Source organism: Rhinopithecus bieti, unplaced genomic scaffold (assembly GCF_001698545.2).
Source record: "Rhinopithecus bieti isolate Rb0 unplaced genomic scaffold, ASM169854v2 scaffold_63308, whole genome shotgun sequence".
In the NCBI taxonomy this organism is placed as follows: domain Eukaryota; kingdom Metazoa; phylum Chordata; class Mammalia; order Primates; family Cercopithecidae; genus Rhinopithecus; species Rhinopithecus bieti.
The window spans coordinates 43,276-64,092 of NW_016823951.1; the positions used below are offsets into that span (position 1 = coordinate 43,276).

At 36.9% G+C, this 20,817-nt stretch overlaps 2 long non-coding RNA genes across 4 annotated transcripts in view; one reads left to right on the plus strand and one right to left on the minus strand.

The window, feature by feature from the left end:
- Positions 1-20,817, minus strand: part of LOC108521985 (uncharacterized) — a 119,529-nt gene that overhangs the window by 31,939 nt on the left and 66,773 nt on the right. For all 3 annotated transcript variants that reach the window (XR_001883330.1, XR_001883328.1, XR_001883329.1), the window contains exon 3: positions 1,498-1,574. This is a non-coding gene — a long non-coding RNA (uncharacterized LOC108521985). The remainder of the gene's footprint in view (positions 1-1,497; positions 1,575-20,817) is intronic.
- On the plus strand, positions 2,707-8,671 carry LOC108521984 (uncharacterized). The gene is made up of 3 exons (XR_001883327.1): positions 2,707-3,067; positions 6,161-6,275; positions 8,587-8,671. It is a non-coding gene; the product is annotated as an uncharacterized LOC108521984 (long non-coding RNA).

Consider the following 20,817-nt stretch of genomic DNA (forward strand, 5'->3'; position numbering starts at 1 on the left):
GTTGCCAAGAATATGGAACATATGCATTTAGATGGATGAAAGAACAAAGGAAATGATGAAAGAAAAAGCCAAGCACACTCTTATTACATAACTATTTACTAAGCATTATTAAAGGCTATGGTGAAAGCTGTAGGAGACAAAAATCAGACAAGATCTTTGATTTTATAGTCCTTACAATGTATGGTGGGAGATAAGACAAACATAAACACAAACAATAAAGCTGCACAGTAAAATATGCCACAACAGTGACACAAACAAAACATTAGATGACACTGGCAGAGAGAGAAAGAACTAGTGCTTCTAGCTGGAGTAATCAGGGAACATGTCATAGAGAGGCTTGCACAGGGTTTCAATGTGCAGAGGAAACAGTGTCAGGGCAGCAGGGGACATCACAGGCAGGAAAGCCAGTACAAGTCAAGACAGATGCACGAAGAACAAGGAGACTTCAGAGTACAGGAAAAGCCCAGTTGGCTCAAGTGGGGTATGTTTTCAGGACCTTGGTGGGGGGCTTTGAATGCCAGGCAAAGGAACACAGATTCCATCCAAGGAGGAGTTGGAAGCCATTAAAGCATTTTAAAATTACTGAAAGTGGTTCTATATGCAGGTTTATCTAACAATGAACACAGGACAGGGGAAGAAAGAACGAATACAGAAAGATTATTAGGAGATCACTGTAAGAGTTGAGGGTGATTAAGATGACCTTTCAAAGATTTTTTTACACAAATAGTTAATAAACATTTAAGGTTCAAGTGCTAGTTAATTAACAAAGTACTTCCTTAAATAAGAACATATAAATAATTTAGAAAAGCTGCATAAAGACTTAAAAAACTAAATATATATCTACATATATACATATACATTAGCTACAATACAAAAGCATTGTTTGGCACTTAGGACTTTTCAACTAGACTTGATACAAATTCAAGGATGATTTTCATGTGTTAGTCTCATTTAGACAAATAACATCATGAGTTTAAAACTGAACAATTTATTTTATTTTATTTTTTTGACATGGAGTCTCACTCTGTTGCCCACCCAGGCTGGAATACAGTGGTATGATGTCAGCTCATTGCAACCTCGGCCTCTAGGGCTGAAGCAATTCTCCTGTTTCAGCCTCCAGAGTAGCTGGGACTACAGGTGTCTGCCACCATGGCCAGCTAATTTTTGTAGTTTTAGTAGGGATGGGGTTTCACCTTGTTGGTCAGGCCGGTCTCGAACTCCTGACCTCAGGTGATCCACCCACCTCGGCCTCCCACAGTGCTGGGATTACAAGCGTGAGTCACCATGCCTGGCCAGAACATTTTATTTTTATAAGCATGTGAAATTTAATAAGAAATCATTTTCCCACTATTTCCCAAGACCAGTGATTCAACATACCAGGTGACTAGAAGATATGCTGAGAAATTTGAGAGTTGAGATGTCCAAGTTAGTGAACTTAATTCTCTGCATTTTAAATGAACCTTAAGCTGGTACCAAGCTAGATGTGAGCAGACTTACCTGAAGTGATTTGACTTAGCAAATGTCTTCCAACTTTAACACTTCAGTACTGGATGGGAAATGGCATTCATTTCTATCTGAAAACAAATGTAGTGGAAATAACAAAATTAAAAAGAATTTCTAGGTACCTTATAGGAGCCAATCAGATGACTGCACCTGAAAGACCATAAAAGAGTTATATGAAGTTCTATAAAATTTACAGTTCTGATACCATATATAATTTGATAATCTAAAATAAAAATCTCAAGCTGTGCTCAAAGATTTCTAAAATAGGAGATATATTGTCTTCACTTATTTTATGTCAACCTCCTAAAATTTTAGAAAACATATTATTAGATATTTAACCCTGATTTAAACTGAATTATTTAAAATTTAGCTGGCATTTGTGCCCTACTCAGTATCATAGGGAACAGGGAGCCATGAAGTTGAATAAGAGACAGTTCTTGTTCTTAAGAAATACAAACCGCCATAAGAGGCAAACATGAAAAACTCTATATTGAGGTAGATGTAGTAAGTGCTACAAGTGACACAAGGCACTGTGGGATTTTGGAGCACGTTAATTACTATAGGGAAAATGTGGGAAGTCTCTGACTTATGGACTGAATACAAACAGAAAGAGGGAAATGGGCAGGGAGATCTATAAGGACTGGGATTTGGGGCTGAGATTATATTTTAAGAGGCTGCATGCTAGAGTCAGTACATGGGGCTTTATTTTATATATAAAGAGACATCAATGGTGTTTGGTAGAAAACACATTCAAATTTGTATTGTAAAAGATGGCTCTGGTTTTCAAGTGTAAGTTACCATGAGAAAATTCAAAAAGCAATAAGATACATTTTGTTACTACAGTAGTCAAGATGAGAAGAAATCAGAGTAACTGCAAAAAAAGTAAAAAGTTTAAAATTCTCTGAAGATATACTTGAAAATGAGAAGCAGAATAACCACCCAAACAATTATGCAAGACTGAGACCTGAAACCATCACCAACATTCAGTTATACGGTTACAAACGTAGGATTCTTAGGCCACAATAGACCTTTCTTTCTGATCAGAACCATGCATTGTTTACATCAACCATGAACTTAAGAAATAACCAATCCAATGACTCGCTTCATTTCTGATATCCTGTCCTAGAATTTCGGAGCTCCAACCTATAATAAAAATCTTATACAAATTTTCTCTAAGGAGGTATCATTTCAGAATCATCCGTGTAGTCTTATTTACTGCACTAAGTCAATAGAACAGTTTGCACATCTCCTAAAAGGTTTATTTATTTCAGAAGGGGCCTTCCACAAAACACGGATATCTATCAATGAAGTCACAAAAGAAGAGCAAAAGAAGAACGTGCCCAGTCCTGTCTTTTCAGGGCAGAAGAACTGAGAAGAACTTACCAGTCACTAGGGACCTTCGGAATACCTTTCAGAAAGGCAAGAGAAGTAAACAAAGACTTCCAATAATTGGAAAATTTTTTTAAAGGAGAAAAAGTGGAATTAATCAATAAATTTTAGTCTTCTAAGAAGTCTGGCATACTTTGAAAGTGAAGCTGAATCTTTAACAAGGTTTTCGTCATTGGTGGGTTTTTTGTTTTTTTTTTTCCCATTTTTAATGCTAGTAACAGGAAGAAATATAAGGGAGATTGCTAAATAATGGAACAAATTCAAGAGAAGATGGGAACAAGAGCTTTAGTGCAGTTAATCGTGTTAAAGAGGAGAAACAGTTGTTTCTCCACGGTTAGAAATAGAGGAAAGGATTGGTGATGAATATAAACATTTTGTGTGTAAGGGAGTAAAGTTGAGGGAGTTCAGACCCAATCGCAAGACCATCTATCGAGACAAGAGTGAAAGAGGGAAAGGGAGGAGGAGAGAATGGAGAAAAAAAGATGGAGAGAAAGTATATGAACAGAAAAAAATATTTGAACTTAAGAGTTTAAAAGAAAAAAATTGCCAGAGAATAAGAAAACAGAAAAGAGGGGCTTTCAGTATTTAACATATTGGAACAATTCTGGCTGGCATAACTGAGACAGTTAAAACACTATGAGTTCTGAGTATCAGAAACTCAAAAATATGAATTTGGAGAAACAGATTATAGTCACATGGTGTGGGTTGACATTACTTTCAAGCCTGGTGGTGACACCACTGAAGAATTTGGAGCACTGTCCTGGAAGTCAACCAGTAATAGGAATTAGAAAAGGGAGATGGTAGTGAAAGAGTTACAAGAAAAGGAACTAATGAACAAAGGTGGCATGCCGAGCCTTGAATTGATATTGGTAAGCAAAGGTACAAATCAAGCCTCCTTTAAACCTAGGATTTTTTAAATGCCATGCTTTTTCTTGAGATGGTTTAAAAAAGAAAAAAAAAAAAAATTACAGCCTTTGAATGCCAGGTTTGAATTTCTAGGGAAGAGAAGGGAAAACAGGTATGAGAAAAGATCAAAGTTATAATAACTTGTTCACAATAGAGCATAAGGTCCAAACAACATAAGGAACTGAAAGTTAAGTCAGCAGTGGACTAACTGTGGGTTCCATTTGAACTGGGAAGGCATGACTGCTTGGAAAAATGAACCACAATAAGAGCAGGATGTCACCTAAGTTGTAGGTGACAAAACACCAACCTTTCTCCCTCTTTCTGACACATCTGTTTGGTGAGAAAGGGCAAAAGACTGGCCACATGTGTCATCAGTCTCTGACTCTCAGAACTTGCTTGCCCAAATGCAAATACATTGTCCAGTCATCTACATAGTAAACACTACAGGGAAAGTTAAGTCAATCCAATTTGAAGGGGTAGGAAGACAAGATGCAAAGCTAGGTGTATTCTTTTACCTAGTTTCTCCATAAACAAAACTGACATTTTCATTCTCATCTTAAGTCTACTTCTTAAAGAGTTCAAAAGTAAGAATAAAAAAGTGATGTAATTAATTGGTCCCTTCAAACTCCAACAACAGGGATGTAAAGTAAATAAATGGAAAGTATGAAGAAAACTATATGGGTGGGTTGAGAGGAGAACTCGTCAGCTACAGTGGTTTTAAATTTCTAGACACTCTCAAGGACTTAATACTGAGACCCAATTTAGTTGATGAATGCCACTAGAGGTAGGGAGATTTCTAATTAAGGAGTCGATACCTCTAACAGATATAGCAGTATTCAGATTTTTTACTTCTGTCGCCCAGGTTGGAGTGCAGTGGTGTGATCTTGGCTCACTGCAAGCTCCACCTCCTGGGTTCACGTCATTCTCCTGCCTCAGCCTCCCAAGTAGCTGGGACTACAGGCGCCCGCCACCATGCCCGGCTACTTTTTTGTATTTTTAGTAGAGATGAGGTTTCACCGTGTAAGCCAGGATGGTCTCAATCTCCTGACCTCGTGATCTGCCCACCTCAGCCTCCCAGAGATTTTTTACTTCTTTTGAGTCATTTTTATGTTGTATTTTTCAAGGGAAAGTGCTAAATAATGGAACAAATTCAAGAGAAGATGGAACAAGAATGTTAGTGCAGTTGAGAAACAGTTGTTTCAAGGAATCTGTTTCATTAAACTGTCAAATGTATTGACATAAAATTGTTCATAATATTTTCTTATCCCTTATATATTTCCTGGATCTTTATTAATGTTTCCTGTTTATTCTTATATTGTTAATTTGAACTGTCATTTCTTTTTCTCAGTAGGTGTTTATCAGTTTTGTTAATCTTTTCAAAGAAACAACTTTTGGTTATGTTGATTTTTTTCTACTTTACGCCTAGTACTCTTCCAGACTTTTTTTTTTTTTTACTGACATTCTGCCTACTTGTTGTATCAATTGAGAGAAAAGTGAGAAAGAGAAGTGTTGAGATAACTAACTGTAATAGATTTATCTATTTCTCTTTTCTGTTCTGTCCATTTTTGCTTCAAGTATTTTAAGGCTCTGTTATTATTAGGCTTACAGACATTTAAAATAATGTCTTTTTAATTAACTGCTTCTTACGTCATTATGAAATATTTCTCAATACTGCTAGTATTATCTTATGTTTTGAAGTTTATTTTATTGGCTATTAATATATCTCCCTCCAGTTTTCTTAATAATTAGTATCTGCATGGTATCTCTTTCGATTATTTTACTTTTAACCGCTTTGTATGTATTTGAAGGGAATATTTTGTAGACAGTATAGTTAGGTCTCACTACTTTATCCAGCCTGATGATTGCTGTCTTTAGAATATTTAGATCATTTAAACTTAATGTAATTATTTATATAGTTGGATTTGAATGAATTATCTTGTTATTTTCTATTTGTCCCAATCTGTTCTTGTTCCCTTTTCCCTTTTTTTCTGCCATATTTGAAATAGAGTATTTTTTAGTTTTCCATTTTATCTCCACTACTGGCCTATTATAAATATACTTGTATCTTTGTAGTTTTAGTGATTGCTCTCATGTTTAAAATATGCACATTTAACCTGCCACAACATAACTTCAAATATTATACCACTTTACATACAAAATATAAAAACTTCATAATAAAATTTATCTATTTCCTCCTTCCTGTCTTTTGTGCTACTGTCATGATAGTCTAACTACTGTAGGACTGTTACACTAGAGAAGCTATATGCAGGTCCTCAGGTTGACAGTCCCAGATAAAACTAGGTTTTGGGTTATCTTCGCCAAAGTGCCAGAAATGTGATTACAGCTGTCTTCAATCCTCCAGACCCCACTGAGCTCATTCTTGAGTTGAAGGCCACCAAGTGATCTCAGGTGATGCTACATGAAGCAGAATAACCACCAGCTGAGCCTGCCCTTTTCTCTGGCCCACAAATTGTGAGGTACAATAATAAAATAGCTGTTGTCTTAAGGGGATGTGTTTAGGTAATTTCTTACACAGAATTAGAGAACCATAACAGAATCTAGTAAAGGGAAGTGGAATTCTGTAATAAAATCTTAAAATATGTGGCATTGTTTTGGAACCAGAGGTGAGCAGAAGCTGGAAGTGACTTAAGAAGACTGTTAGTGAAGGTTTGAACAACATTAATGAAAACCTTATGGAGGATAGAGGAATAACTCTTCTTATGCAGTGGGAAGTTTGTAACACTGTTCCTCACATGAAATAGAAAAGACAAAATAAGCTGGGTGTGGTGGCTCACACCTGTAATCCCAGCACTTTGGAAGGCCGAGGTGGGCGGATCACAAGGTCAGGAGTTTGAGACCAGCCTGGCCAACATGGTGTAAACCCTTCTCTACTGAAAATACAAAAAATTAGCTGGGCGTGGTAGCAGGCACCTGTAATCCCAGCTACTCAGAAGGCTGAGGCAGGAGAATCGCTTGAACCCGGGAGGCGGAGGTTGCAGTGAGCCAAGATGGCACCACTGCACTCCAGCCCAAGCAACAATGTAAGACTTTGTCTCAAAAAAATAAAAAAAGAAAGAAAGAAAAAAGAAAAAGAAAAAATATACCGCCATAAAGTGATACACTTGGCTAAGAAGATTTCTAGGCAAAAGGTTGAAAGTGGTAGTCTCTTTTAGCTACCTATAAGTTACGCATACACAAACTGATGAAAGAATTGTTTCATTTTCAAGTAGAATTTGGAGGAAAATTTTTAAAGAACCAGGACTTGATCTTTTCAAAACTAAACAGTTTCTCATTCCCATTATCTCTAGAAAGGAAAGTAAGAAAAAGCTTCAGAGTTACAGAATTACTATTAAGGCTTGAGGCCTACTACCAGTAAAACATGATTTCAGGATAAAAATCTCTACAGCATGGCTGTAAAATACCTTATTGAGACAGAAAAACTAAAATTGTATCTAGTTTGGTTCTAAGAATCTAGTTCAGTTCTAAGAATCTTAAGAGTATGACACTTAGATTCTGTTCTAAGGCAAAAGGCCTCCAAGAATCTTGATGATGTGCACTTTGGACTCTTAAATAGACAGAAAAGTTCATAGGAATATTATGGGTGTTGTTTCAAAATACCTTGACTCAGTATGAAAGAAAAAAAAATGCCTCTCTAAAATAAATGTGGGTGGGCCTCTGATTAATGGAGTGGGCTACAATTTGATACACAGGAAACCCATAAAGTTTTAAAAAACATTACATCAGCTTGCGTTGAAAGGGACAGAGATAGTGCAAAATGAAAACAGGCTTTTGGACTCTCAAATTTCTCCAGGCAGAAAGGCTGAAAAGGCTACTCAGTTGCAAAAAATGACCATTTCTTACAGAAAAAGGATGACTCTAAATTGAGAGAGCAAAACCTGGAGCCAGGGAGAATCATCATCAGGAGGCAAGAATAGCCTAATAAAAGAACTAACATCAGGATATCAGAATTTCTATGGACCAGTGAAGCTATATGTCTCCTGTTTCCCTATTTGTGAATGGAAATGTTTACTGCAGCTATTCTATGACTGCTTCCTCATTATATTGTTGGGTAGGTGTCTCTTCAGCTACACCTGAGGAGATTCATGAATTTGTTGCAAATGACAAGTTCTTGAAGTTTAAGACTCAGGGTAAAGAAGAGTTGGAAAGGAATTTTGGGATTCTTGGAAGTGGGTGAGTATATAGGGAACACAGGAAGAGACTGAATCATTTGTGACCAGATAGTGGACTGTGGCAGATTAAAGATGGCCACAAATGTTTTGATACTTCTTCCATTGAAAGGTCATGCCTATGACTTCTCTCACTAAAACTGAGAGGACTCTGTGGCTCCTTTAACCAACAGAATATAGTGGAAGTGATATGGTACCATTTTTCAGTTTTAGGCTTTAAGACACTGGCAGCGTCCACTTTCTATCTCCAGGAAAATTCTCTCTAGAAGCCCCAAGCCACAATAATTAGAAGTCTAACTATGCTGAGACTACCATGCTAGAAAGGTCATGTAGACTTAGGCTTCCACCTCTGCCCAGGCACCCAGTATATATGTACCTTGAATCCTCCAGAGCATTCCATCCACGAGCAGAATACCACCCAATGATCTCAGTCAACGGGACACGCAACCAAAAATCACCAAGCTGGCACCTGCCTGATTTTTCAACCCATAGAACCATGAGCTAAATGAGACTTGTTTCACACCACTGAATATTGGGGCATTTTATTAGGTAGTAACATGTTATGACAACAATGATTTTTGTAATTTGTTTTTTCTTTTAGTTGTTCCAGAAGCCACAGTGTCTCACCACCACCTTCTACAACCTAACTGAAAGCAGAAGCCTGAACCTAGTGATTTTGCAGAAGCAATTTGCAAAGTTCATTATACAGTAAAATTATTTCTGAGGCCAATTTTCTCTGCAATATTATAAAACAAACAATTTTCCAAACACAATATACTCCAACTAAATCACTGCAATTATAACCAACCATTTTCGTCTTACTAAACTATTGTACATAGATAATCAAGCCAAAGGATTCATGCTCAGGCTCTCCTTCAGTTCATTTAACACAGTTATTTAGTCACTTTCTCATGATTGAAGCAAGAGTCGGATTACAAATACAAAATTAAGACCCTTTATGGTACTCTATAGCAGTGATTTTCAAACACAACATAAAAAATACCAGTGTGAGATAAGTGATGAAATATAAAAGAGGGAATACTGTTAGTGAAATGAAAAACTATGTTTACATAAATATGTGTGTGACCAAACTGATATCTTTTAAAGTTTTATTTTGGCACATAATAATTGTATATATTTATGGAAAACAGTGAGGTATTTTGATACTTGTCATATTTTGATGAGAACATTCAAAGCCTCTCTTGTATTCTGAAATACATGTTATTATTAACTACAGTCACCCTACTGTGCCATAGAACACCAGAACTTATTCTTCCTATGTGACTGTAGGTTTGCACCTGTTGACCAACCTCTCTTCATCTCTCCTATCTCTTCCCCAGCCAGTGGTAACCACTATCCTACTTTCTACTTCTATGAGATAAACTTTTTTAGATTCCACATATAAATGAGATGCCTGACTTATTTCACTTAATATAATGACCTCTGGGTTCATCCATGTTTGCTGCAAATGACAGAATTTCATTCTTTTCTATGGCTGAATAGTATTCCATTTTGTATATATGACATTTTATTTATCCATTCATATACTAATAAACACTTAGGTTGATTCCGTATCTTGGCTATTGCAACTAGTGCTGCAATAAACACAGGTGGGCAGATATCTCTTTAACAACATACTGATTTCACTTATTTTGGATATATACCCAGTATAGTGAAACTGTTAGATCATATGGCAGTTCTGTTTTTAATATTTTTAAAAACTACCATGCTGTTTTTTTTATTATGGCTGTACTAATTTACATTCTCACCACCTGTGTAAATTAAGAGTTCCCTCTTCTCCACATCCTTGCCAGGATTTGTTATTTTTTGTCTCTTTGGTAATAGCCATTCTAACTAGGGTAAGATGATAATCTCATTACTGTTTTGATTTGCGTTTCCCTGATGATTAGTGATGTTGAACATTTTTTCTTATACCTGTTGCCATTTGTATGTCTTCTTTTGAGAAATATCTATTCAGATCTTATCCCACTTTAGCATTCCAATTGTTAGCTTGCTGTTTGCTAATGAGTGGTTTAGATTCCTTATACATTCTGGATGTTAACCCCTTGTCAGATGTGTAGTTAGCTAATATTTTCTCCCATTCTATAGGTTGTCTCTTTACTCTTTTGCTTCCTTTGCTGTACAGAGCTTTAAGTTTGATGTAATCCCATTTGTCTATTTTTGCTTTCCTTGCCTGTGCTTTTGAAGTCTTACGCATACAAACCTTATCTAGACCAGTGTTTCTCCTTTGTTTTATTCTAATAGTTTCATAGTTTGTCTTTAATCCATTTTGAATTGATGTTGGTAAGAAACGGGTATCTAGTTTCTGCACATGGATGTCCAGTTTTCCTAGCACCATTTATTTCAGAGGATGTCATTTCCCCAATGTATGTTCTTAGTATGTTCATCAAAAAATCAGCTAGCTGTAAATACATGGATTTCTGGGTTCTCTATTCTACCACTGTCCTATGTGTCCGTTTTTATATGTGCAGCATGCTGTTTTGGTTACTACTGGTTAATATGGTTAATATTCTTTGGAATATTTTGAGGAGAATTGGCATTATTTCTATTTTAAATGTTCAGCAGGAAAAACATCAGGGTTTGGGCTTTTCTTTGATGGACTAATTCTTATTACTGATTCAATTTTGTGACTCATTATTGCTGTACTCAGGTGTTCTATTCCTTTATGATTCAGTCTTGGTAGGCTGCACGATCTTTGACCTTCCTGTGCCTGGATATTTATACTATTCTTGAGGTTTGGAAATGCTTTGTAGTATAATCTGAAGTCAGCTAGTGTGATGACTCCAGCTTTGTTCTTTTTCCCAATGTTGCTTTGGCTACTCGAGGTCTTTTGTAGCTCCATTTTTGGGACTGAGTCATACGACCAAAGACTAGCATTCCTGGCCTTGCACTTTTGCTGATCTCCTCCCTATTCACCCCACAGGGCTGTATTTATCAATGTGCCGTCGATGTTAGGCTACCATATTGTACAGAAAGGGGGCTCAAGAAACAGGTCTTCAGAAGAGAGTCTTCAGTTATTTACTATGAGGATGTTGTTTAAGGACAGACTTGATTACACTGCACTATAACAAAAAGGATATATTTTCCTTTGAATTATAATTATTAGGCTTCTAAAATATTGATAAATTTTGATCTTGTGAATAGAAAACAAATTTCATTTTGAGAGATGCCTTCTTAGAGCACTTAGAACATAATCTGTGATCCACCTCAAGCAAAATATAGCTTTTATAAGATGTAATATGTGTCCCATCCTTACTCCATTTGTACCACTTTTATAATTTTGATATGGATTGAAGTGCAATGCATATACCATAAAATTAAACATTGTCCATTGAACAGTGGACAGTTTAATGAAGTTTTAGTCCATTTATAGAAAACCAAAATGGACTAAATGGATGCAATCATCACTACAATCCAGTTTTCCATGATCTCTCCCAATTCCTTTGAGTCCATATGCAGTCAATTCCTGCTCCTATCCCCAGTTCCCCTCTAACCTCCTTGCTAACTAAATCAGTTTCCCTTTCCTAGAAATTTCATAAGTGAAATCATATTATACTCAACACAATATTTTTTAGTTTCATCCATGCTGCAGCATATATTAATATTTTCCTTTTTCAATGGTGAATAGTATTCCAATGTGTAGATATGCCTCATTTTGTTTATCCATTTACCAGGTTATGGAGATTGGATTTTTTCTTGTTTTTATTATTATCTATTATAAATAATGTTGCGAAGAGCAATTACATACAAGTCTTTGTATGTAATTGTATGTAACATGTGTGAACATATGTTTTCATTTCTCTTGGGCAGATTCCAAGAAGTAGAATTGCTGAGTTTATATGGCACAATGATTAAAAATTATGTATCAATTTGGCTGGATCACAGCACTCAGATATTTGGTCAAATATTATTCTCAACATTTCTATGAGAGTAATTTTGGACAAGATCTGCATTTAGACTGTTAGACTTTGAGTAGAACAGATGGTCCTCCATTATATGGGGGGGCTTCATCTAATGAGCTGATGGCCTGAATAGAACAAAAGGTTGACCTTCCTGGGCAAAAGGGAATTCCCCAACAGACTCCCTTCAGACTTCATCTGCAACATTGGCTCTTCCTGGTTTTCCAGCTGACTGCATTTGGACTCAAACTGCAACTCTTTCCTCAGTCTCCAGCCTTTGCTGCTTTCCTCCATCAGACACCAAGACTCCACAATTGCATGAGCCAATTAATTCCTTAAAATAAATTTCTTCACACACGCACGCACGCACACACACACACACACACACACACATACCTGATGCGTTCTGTCCCTCTGGAGAACCTTACTACATATGGTAAGTTGGTTTAACTTTAACAGAAATAGCCAAACTATTTTCCAAAGTGGCTGCTAACAATTTACATTCCAACCAACAATATATAATATGAGAGTTCCTGTTTCTCCACATCCTAGACACTATATATTGTCTTTTTTATTGCAGCCATTCCGGGGATGTAATCTCATTGTGGTATCTCATTGTGTTTTTATGTGTATCTTCCTAATGATTAATGATGCTCACTGTGCTTACATATGGCTATTAATCATTCTCATGTCTTTTCAGATGAAGTGTCTATTCTGTTCTTTTGCTTGTTTTTAACTTGGGTTGTTTGCCTTATTGTTTACTTATAACTCTTTACATGTTTTGGATACAAGTCCTTTATCACACATGATTTGCAAATATTTTCTCCCAGTCTGCAGTCTGTCTTTTTAGTTTCTTCCCGATGTCTTCTGTAGCATAAAAATGTTAATTTTAATTAAGCCAAATTCATCAATTTTCTTTTTTTTTTATTATACTTTAAGTTCTAGGGTACATGTGCACAATGTGCAGGTTTGTTTACATATGTATACATTGCCTTGTTGGTGTGGCCTACGCACCCAATTAACCTCGTCATTTACATTAGGTATATCTCTAATGCTATCCCTTCCCCCTACCCTCCTCCCCACAATAGTACAAAAAAGGACCCGGTGGTGGATGCTCCCCTTCCTGTGTCAAAGTGGATCTCATTGTTCAATTCCCACCTATGAGTGAGAACATGCAGTATTTGGTTTTTCCGTTCTTGTGACATTTTCGCTGAGAATGATGGTTTTCCAGTCTTGCATCCACAGTCCCTACAAAGGACATGAACTCATCCTTTTTTATGGCTGCATAGTATTCATGGTGTATATGTGCCCACATTTTCCTAAATCCAGTCTGTCACTGATGGACATCTGGGTTGATTCAGAGGTCTTTGCCTTGTGAATAGTGCCGCAAATAAAACATACGTGTGGGCAAGTGTCTTTATAACGCAGCATGAACTTATAATGCCTTTGGGTACATATCCCCTGTAAATGGGATGGCTTGGGTCAAATGGTATTTCTAAGTTTTAGATCTTGAGGATCCCCACACTGTTTTCCACGATGGTTGAACCTAATTTACAGTCCCACCAAACAGTGTAAACAGTGTTCCTCAATTTTCCACATCTCTCCAGCACCTGTTGTTTTCCCTGATGTTTTTAATGAATTGCCATTCCTGACTGGTGTGAGAGTCATGGCTCATTGTGGTTTTGATTGTGGCATTTCCCTCTGACGGCAAGTTGATGATCGAGCATTTTTTCCATGATGTCTGTTGGCCTGAATGAATGTCTTCTTTTGAGAAGTGTCTGTTCATCATCCTTTGCCCCCACTTTTTGATGAAGGTTGTTTTTTTTCTTGTAAATTTGCTTGAGGTTCTTTATAGGTTCTGGATATTAGCCCATTTCAAATGAGTAAGATTGCAAAAATTTTCTTCCCCCCTTTCTGTAGGCTTGCCTGTTCACTCCCTTGATGGTAGTTTCTTTTGCTGTGGCAGAAGCCTTTAAGTTTAATTAAGATCCCATTTGTCAAATTTTGGGCTTTTGTTGGCCAATTGCTTTTTGGTGTGTTTAGGTCCATGAAGTCGCTTTGCCCCATGGCCTAATGTCCTGAATGGTATTACTAGGTTTTCTCTAAGGGTTCGTTTATGGTTTTAGGTCTAACAGTAAGTCTGCTAATCCATCTTGAATAATTTTCATATAAGGAGTGAAAAGGAAAGGATCCAGTTTCATTTTTCTACTTATGGCTAGCCAGTTTTCCCCAGCACTATTTATTAATAGGGAATGACTTTCCGCCATTTTCTTGTTTTTGCAGGTTTGTCAAAGATCAGATGGCTGTTGATGTGTGGGTATTATTTCTGAGGACTTGTTCTGTTGCATTGGTCTATATCTCTGTTTTGGTACGCAGTACCCAATGCTGTTTTGGTTACTGTAAGGCCTTGTAAGTCCATAGTTTGAAGTCCAGGTATCTTTGTTCTTTTGGGCTAGGATTGATCTGGCAATGTGGGTCGTCTTTTTGTTCCGTCATAATGAACTTAAGCAGTTTTTTCGCAATTCTGTGAAGAAAAGTCATTGGTAGGCTTAATAGATGGCAATTGAATCTATAAATTATCTTGGGCCAGTAAAATGGCCATTTTCACAATATTGATTCTTCCTATCCCATGAGCATGAGTATGTTTCTTCCATTTGTTTGTGTCCTTTTTTATTTATCACTGAGCCAGTGTTTTGTAGTTCTCCCTTGAAGAGGTCCTTTACATTCTTGTAAGTTGGATTTCCTAAAGGTATTGTTTTATCCTCTTTGAAGGCCTATTGTCGCAATGGGAGTTCATTTCATGATTTGGCTCTCTGATAAAGAATGCTTTGTGATTTTTGCAATTGATTTTGTATCCTGAGACTTTCTGCCTGAAGTTGCTATCAGCCTTAAGGAGATTTTGGGCTGAGACAATGGGGTTTTCTAAATATAACACAATCAATGTTCTGCAAACAGGGAGCAATCGTGACTTCATTCTTTTCCTAAACTGAATACCCTTGATTTCTTTGCTCTTGGCCTCGATTGCCCTAGCCCCAGAAAAAACTTCCAACACTAGTTCGAATGGAAAGTGGTGAGGAGGGCATCCCTGTCTTGTGCCAAGTTTTCAAAGGGAATGCTTCCCAGTTTGTTGCCCATTCAGATAATGATATTTGGGCTGTGGGTTGTCCATAAATAGCTCCTTATATATTTTTGAGATATTTCATCAATACCAAATTTATTGAGGACGTCTTTTTGAGCATGAATGGGCTGTTGAATTTGTGCCATAGGCCTTGTGCTGCATCTATTGACGATAGGATCATGTGGTTTTTGTCTTTGGTTCTGTTTATATGCTAGGATTACATTTTATTGATTTGGCATAATGTTGGAATAGCCTTGCATCAAACAGGGATGAAGCCCACTTGAATCATGGTCGGATAGAGTTTTTGATGTGCTGCTGGATTGGGTTTGCCAGTATTTTATTGAGGATTTTTGCCATCGATGTTCATCAGGGTATCGGTCCAAAATTCTTTTTTTGTTGTTGTTGTGCCTCTGTCAGGCTTTGGTATCAGGATGATGCTGGCCTCGTAAAATGAGTTAGAAAGGATTCCCTCTTTTTCTATTGATCGGAATAGTTTGAGAAGGAATGGTACCAACTCCTCCTTGTACCTCTGGTAGAATTCGGCTGTGAATCCGTGTGGTCCTGGACTTTTTTTGGTTGGTAGGCTATTAATTATTGCCTCAATTTCAGAGCCTGCTATTGGTCTATTCAGGGATTCAACTTCTTCCTGGTTTAGTCTTTATTGCTCATGCTTCTGGTGTCATACCTAACAACTCTGCCTAATCCAAGGTTATAAAGTTTCTTCTATGCTTTCTTTTAGAAGTTTTATAATTTTAGCTCTTACATTTAGGCCTATAACTCATTTTCAGCTAATTTTTTTGTATGGTGATTGTGAGGTAGTTAATTTTTGTATATGGTATCCAATTTTTCCAGCACCATTTATTGAAAAAATAACCCTTTCTCTATTTGTCTTAGCAGCTCTTTCAAACATCAATGGACCAAAACTGTAAATGTTTATTTCTGGACTCTCAATTCCTCTCCATTGATTTATATGCTTATCCTATACCACGGCCATGTTGTCTTGAGTACTGTCACTTTAGATAGAGTTTTGAAACGGGGATGTATAAGTCCTCCAATTTTGTTCTTTTACCCATTTATTTTAAATTTTATTTGATCCCACTATACTAAGTATATTTATCAATACCACCTTAAATCCTTTCTTAGACAAGATACATATAAATATAACAATGAAATAGGCTATATTTTAAAGATGTTTTCAAAAGAACATAATCCTTTTAAGATTTCAACCATTAACGTATTCCCCTAGGATTGACTATAAAATTAAGTTTTCCCACCCCCCACACTCACATCAACAAACATTTACTGAATGCCTACTATGTACCAGGCACAGTGCAAGGTTAGGTGCCAAAGATACAGAGAAAAATAATATACAGTTGTCCACTGAGCACATAAATAGACAATGATGGTATAGTATATTAATAACAGGTATGTACAAGATAAAGGACGAAACATATTATTCTTATCTTACCAGATTTATCTTACTTTATATAAGCCTGTTTGTTTAAAAAAAAAAGTTTTACAAATTTTGGTACTTTCTAAACAAAATGCATTTGAAACTACCAGAGAGGCTAGTACTTACAAAAGCTTGAAATAAGAAATTATGTTGTAAATTACTGGTTCTCTCCATCAATTTAGGTCTTTTAATTCGCTTTTTCTTCTTAAGGTTACAAAAGGGAAAAGTCTTATTTCACCTCCAACCCACCTTACTCTTTCCCATAGAGGTAACTTCTGTTATGCTCTGTCAACTCCTGCTTGTACAGAGCAACAAGCTATAGAAGACACCGAAAGTAGGAACTCGTAAAATACTCAGATCATTCTCAAACCTTATTTTAGATAGAAGCTTCAGCCTTTTTCCCACTAAATTTGACATTAGAATAACTAGTAAAACTTGTGAGTTACTCATTTTCCTTCTTCCTCCCAACCTATGCCCCAGAAAAGGTGGAGATTAATAGAAAAAGACTTAAGCAACATATCTAAATAACGTGCATGTGTGTATGAAAGTTTCATAGTGTACTTTCCTGAAACTTGTTCCATAAGAGATTTTAATAAGCATTCTTAAAAAATAAAGTAAGAAAGGAAGGAAGCTGGAAGGAAGAAAGACAGGGGGTGGGTGTTTCTAAGTTCAAATACATTTGGGAAACACTGGGTTAAATAAAATACCAATATACACTATGTAATATACATTGTGATGGTTCCCACCTTTCCTAAAATTAGCAAACCACCAAAACCTTTAATCATGGATCACTTAGTAATATCTTGAAAGAATCTAGGTCTTTACAAAAATATAGTGTGAGAAGCAAGCTGGATATAGCTGCCTGCTCATTGTCACACTGGCAGCAATTTATACAGTTGAACAAGTGTAGATATTCAGAGAAACATGCACAAGGTCACATCAATTTGCTACTGGCCAAAAGACTAAAATATAAAATAAAAATTAAAGTGAGCAGACTGTCTCAACATTCTGTCTTTACTGTTTTGGAAAAACTGGTTTCGTTTCTGTGCAGCATTATTTTTCCTTTAGCTATATAATAAAAGAATACAAGTAGACAGATGTTTGACTCTAAAATGCACTAATGGGTTTGCTTTTAATAAGTAAATATAATCAAAGGGTCTAAATACAGGACTAAAATAGTTCGTAATACTAGTAAATGCTTTATTGTGAAAGAAATTTTAAGAGGTTGGCCAGGCACGGTGGCTCACGCCTGTAATCCCAGCACTTTGGGAGGCCGAAGCGGGCAGATCACCTGAGGTCAGGAGTTTGAGACCAGCCTGGCCAACACGGTGAAACCCCGTCTCTACCAAAAACACAAAAATTAGCTGGGCATGGTGGCGGGCGCCTGTAATCCCAGCTACTCAGAAGGCTGAGGCAGGAGAATTGCTTGAACCTGGGAGGCGGAGGTTGAAGTGAGCTGAGATTGTGCCACTGCACTCCAGCCTGGGCAACAAGAGTGAAACCCCGTCCCCCCGACCAAAAAAAAAACAAAACAAAACAAAAAAAAAAACAAAAACCAGAAACTTTAAGAGGTTAATAGAAACTCCTATCAAATTATGGTATGTATCTATAGTGATAAATATCGATAGCCACCTATCTATGTGTAAAAAAATAGTGAACTTGGAAATATCTCCTAATGTTAGGATTCAAATCAAGATATAACTCAGCAGTGAGCGCTAGTATATATGCCAATGAGGCCAGGCCCTGTGGCTCACACCTGTAATCCCAGCACTTTGGGAGGCCAAGGCGAGTGGATCACAAAGTCAGGAGTTCAAGACCAGTCTGGCCAAGACAGTGAAACCCCGTCTCTACTAAAAACTACAAAAATTAGCCAGGTGCGGTGGCAGGTGCCTGTAATCCCAGCTAATCGGGAGGCTGAGGCAGGAGAACCCCGTGAACCCGGACAGCAGAGGTTGCAGATCACACCACTGCACTCCAGCCTGGGTGACAGAGTGAGACTCCATCTCAAAAAAAAAAAAAAAAAATTTTTGTCAATGAGATTGAATCAAGCCTTTATTATCAAACTGTAGTCATGAACAATAACTTTTCAATATATCTTATTCCTGTCTTCCTGCTGAAATTTTACTTAGGTGAAAAGTCTGGGAGGATTTCCTACTGAAGTGATCCTTATAGTAGCTAAAATAGCTGCTGTATGTCCTAGGTGGAAGCTTTTCTGAAATTCTACTTTAGGAGAAAATAAGGAACAAATAAGTCACTGATGAAGAAAAGTTTCCACCATACACTTAAGCGTTTTTTTTTTTTTAGTTTTTTCTTCATTGCTCCTAGGCACAGGAAGTGTGACAACTGTCACCCTTACTTATAAATGTCAGATAGCCTTATTCCTTTATACTCAACCCCCAACTATTTGTTTAATGCCCTATTCAAGCTTCCATTAAATCTTTCATCACTCTCTAATTCAAGTAAAAATGATTTCGCCTTCCTCTAAGCTAGTTGATTCTCATCCATGCCTCTCACTTGGCTCATAACTATATTTAACATACTTTAGGTGGTTGTTTAACTTGATGAGTGTCCATATCCTCTTTGTTGAGAAGTCTAGGACACTTCAGATGGCAGGAACAAGGTAGTGCACATTTCTGGAGAGTCCACAATACCAGGCACAATGCTGTTTACACTAGCATTCTGCAAGTATCTGTTGACTGATGGACATTAGTATTCAGCGCTCTTCCTAGGAACAGTTAATTCTTGGGGGAAAATGTGTTTTTCCATTATGAGAACAATGAATTTGCTTATTAGTTTCAGGAAATGTTAACAGATTATCTTTAATTGATACCTAAATGTAATCTTTTTTTCTATGACCAAGCAGTGTCACAGTTAGGTCAGCCAGGTATAGATCACCTAAGGACTTGGACACAGAATGTTGTAAGGAAATTAACTGTTCAATGATAAAAGGACTCTGAACAGGATATACCATTACAGATCAATAGGAAGGATGAAAGTAATATTTGTAGACATGCACACAATCACACACATATGGAACAATGACCTCAAACTATAAAAATCCTAGAAAAAAACCTAGGAAATACCATTCTGGACACTGGCCTTGGCAATGAATTTGTAGCTAAGACCTCAAAGGCAACTGCAACAAAAAAAACTGACAAGTGAGACCTAATTAAAGAGCTTTTGTATAGCAAGAGAAACTATCAACAGCATAAACAGACCTTACAGAATGGGAGAAAGTATTTAAAAAACTATGCATCCAACAAAAAGGTCTAATATCCAGAATCTATAAGGAACTTAAGCAATTCAATAAGCAAATAACCCCATTAAAAAGTGAGCAAAGGACATGAACAAACACTTCTCAAAAGAATACATAAAAGCAGCCGACAAATACATGAAAAAATGCTCAACATCACTAATCATCAGAGAAATGCAAATCAAAACTAAAATGAGATACCATCTCACACCAGTCAGAATAGCATTATTAAAAAGCCAAAAAATAATATGCTGGTGAGGCTGCAAAGAAAAGGGAATTCTTATGCTGGTGGGAATGTAAATTAGCTCAGCCATTGTGGACAGCAGTTTGGAGAGTTCTCAAAGAACTTAAAAACAGAACTACCATTCAACCAGCAATCCCATTTCCTAAAGAAAAATAAATCGTTCTACAAAAAAGACACATGAACTCCTATGTTCATGACAGCACTATGCATAATAACAAAGACATGGAATCAACCAAGATATCCATCAAAGAAAACGTGGTATACTATGGAATACGTGGAATCATGGAATACTATGCAGCCATAAAAAAATAAACTCATGTCCCTGGCAGCAACATGGATGCAGCTGGAGTCCATTATCCTAAGTGAATTAACTCAGGAACAGAAAACTAAGTACTGCATGTCCTCACTTATAAGTGGGAGTAAAACATTAGGTACAGATGGACACAAAGATGGCAGCAATAGACACTGGGGACTACTAGAGGAAGGAGAGAGGGAGGAGGGAGGCAAGAGCTGAAAAAGTAACTACTGGGTACTATGCTCAGTACCTAGGTGACAGGATCATCCACACCCCAAACCTCAGCATCACATAATGTACCCATGTAACAAGTCTTGTGGCACATGTAACCCCTGAATCTAAAATAAAAGTTGAAATGATTTTTAAAAATACAAAGATGTACGTACTAAATGAATCACTCTTTACTATTAGCAGTATTGTAAAAAAAAAAAGAATCTACGAAAGTAATCCAGCAGTCTCATTCATTCATTCAATAAACCATTTTTGAAAACCCACTGCCTAAAATTACCCAGCACTTTGGAGGCCAAGGTGGGAGGATCACTTGAGGAC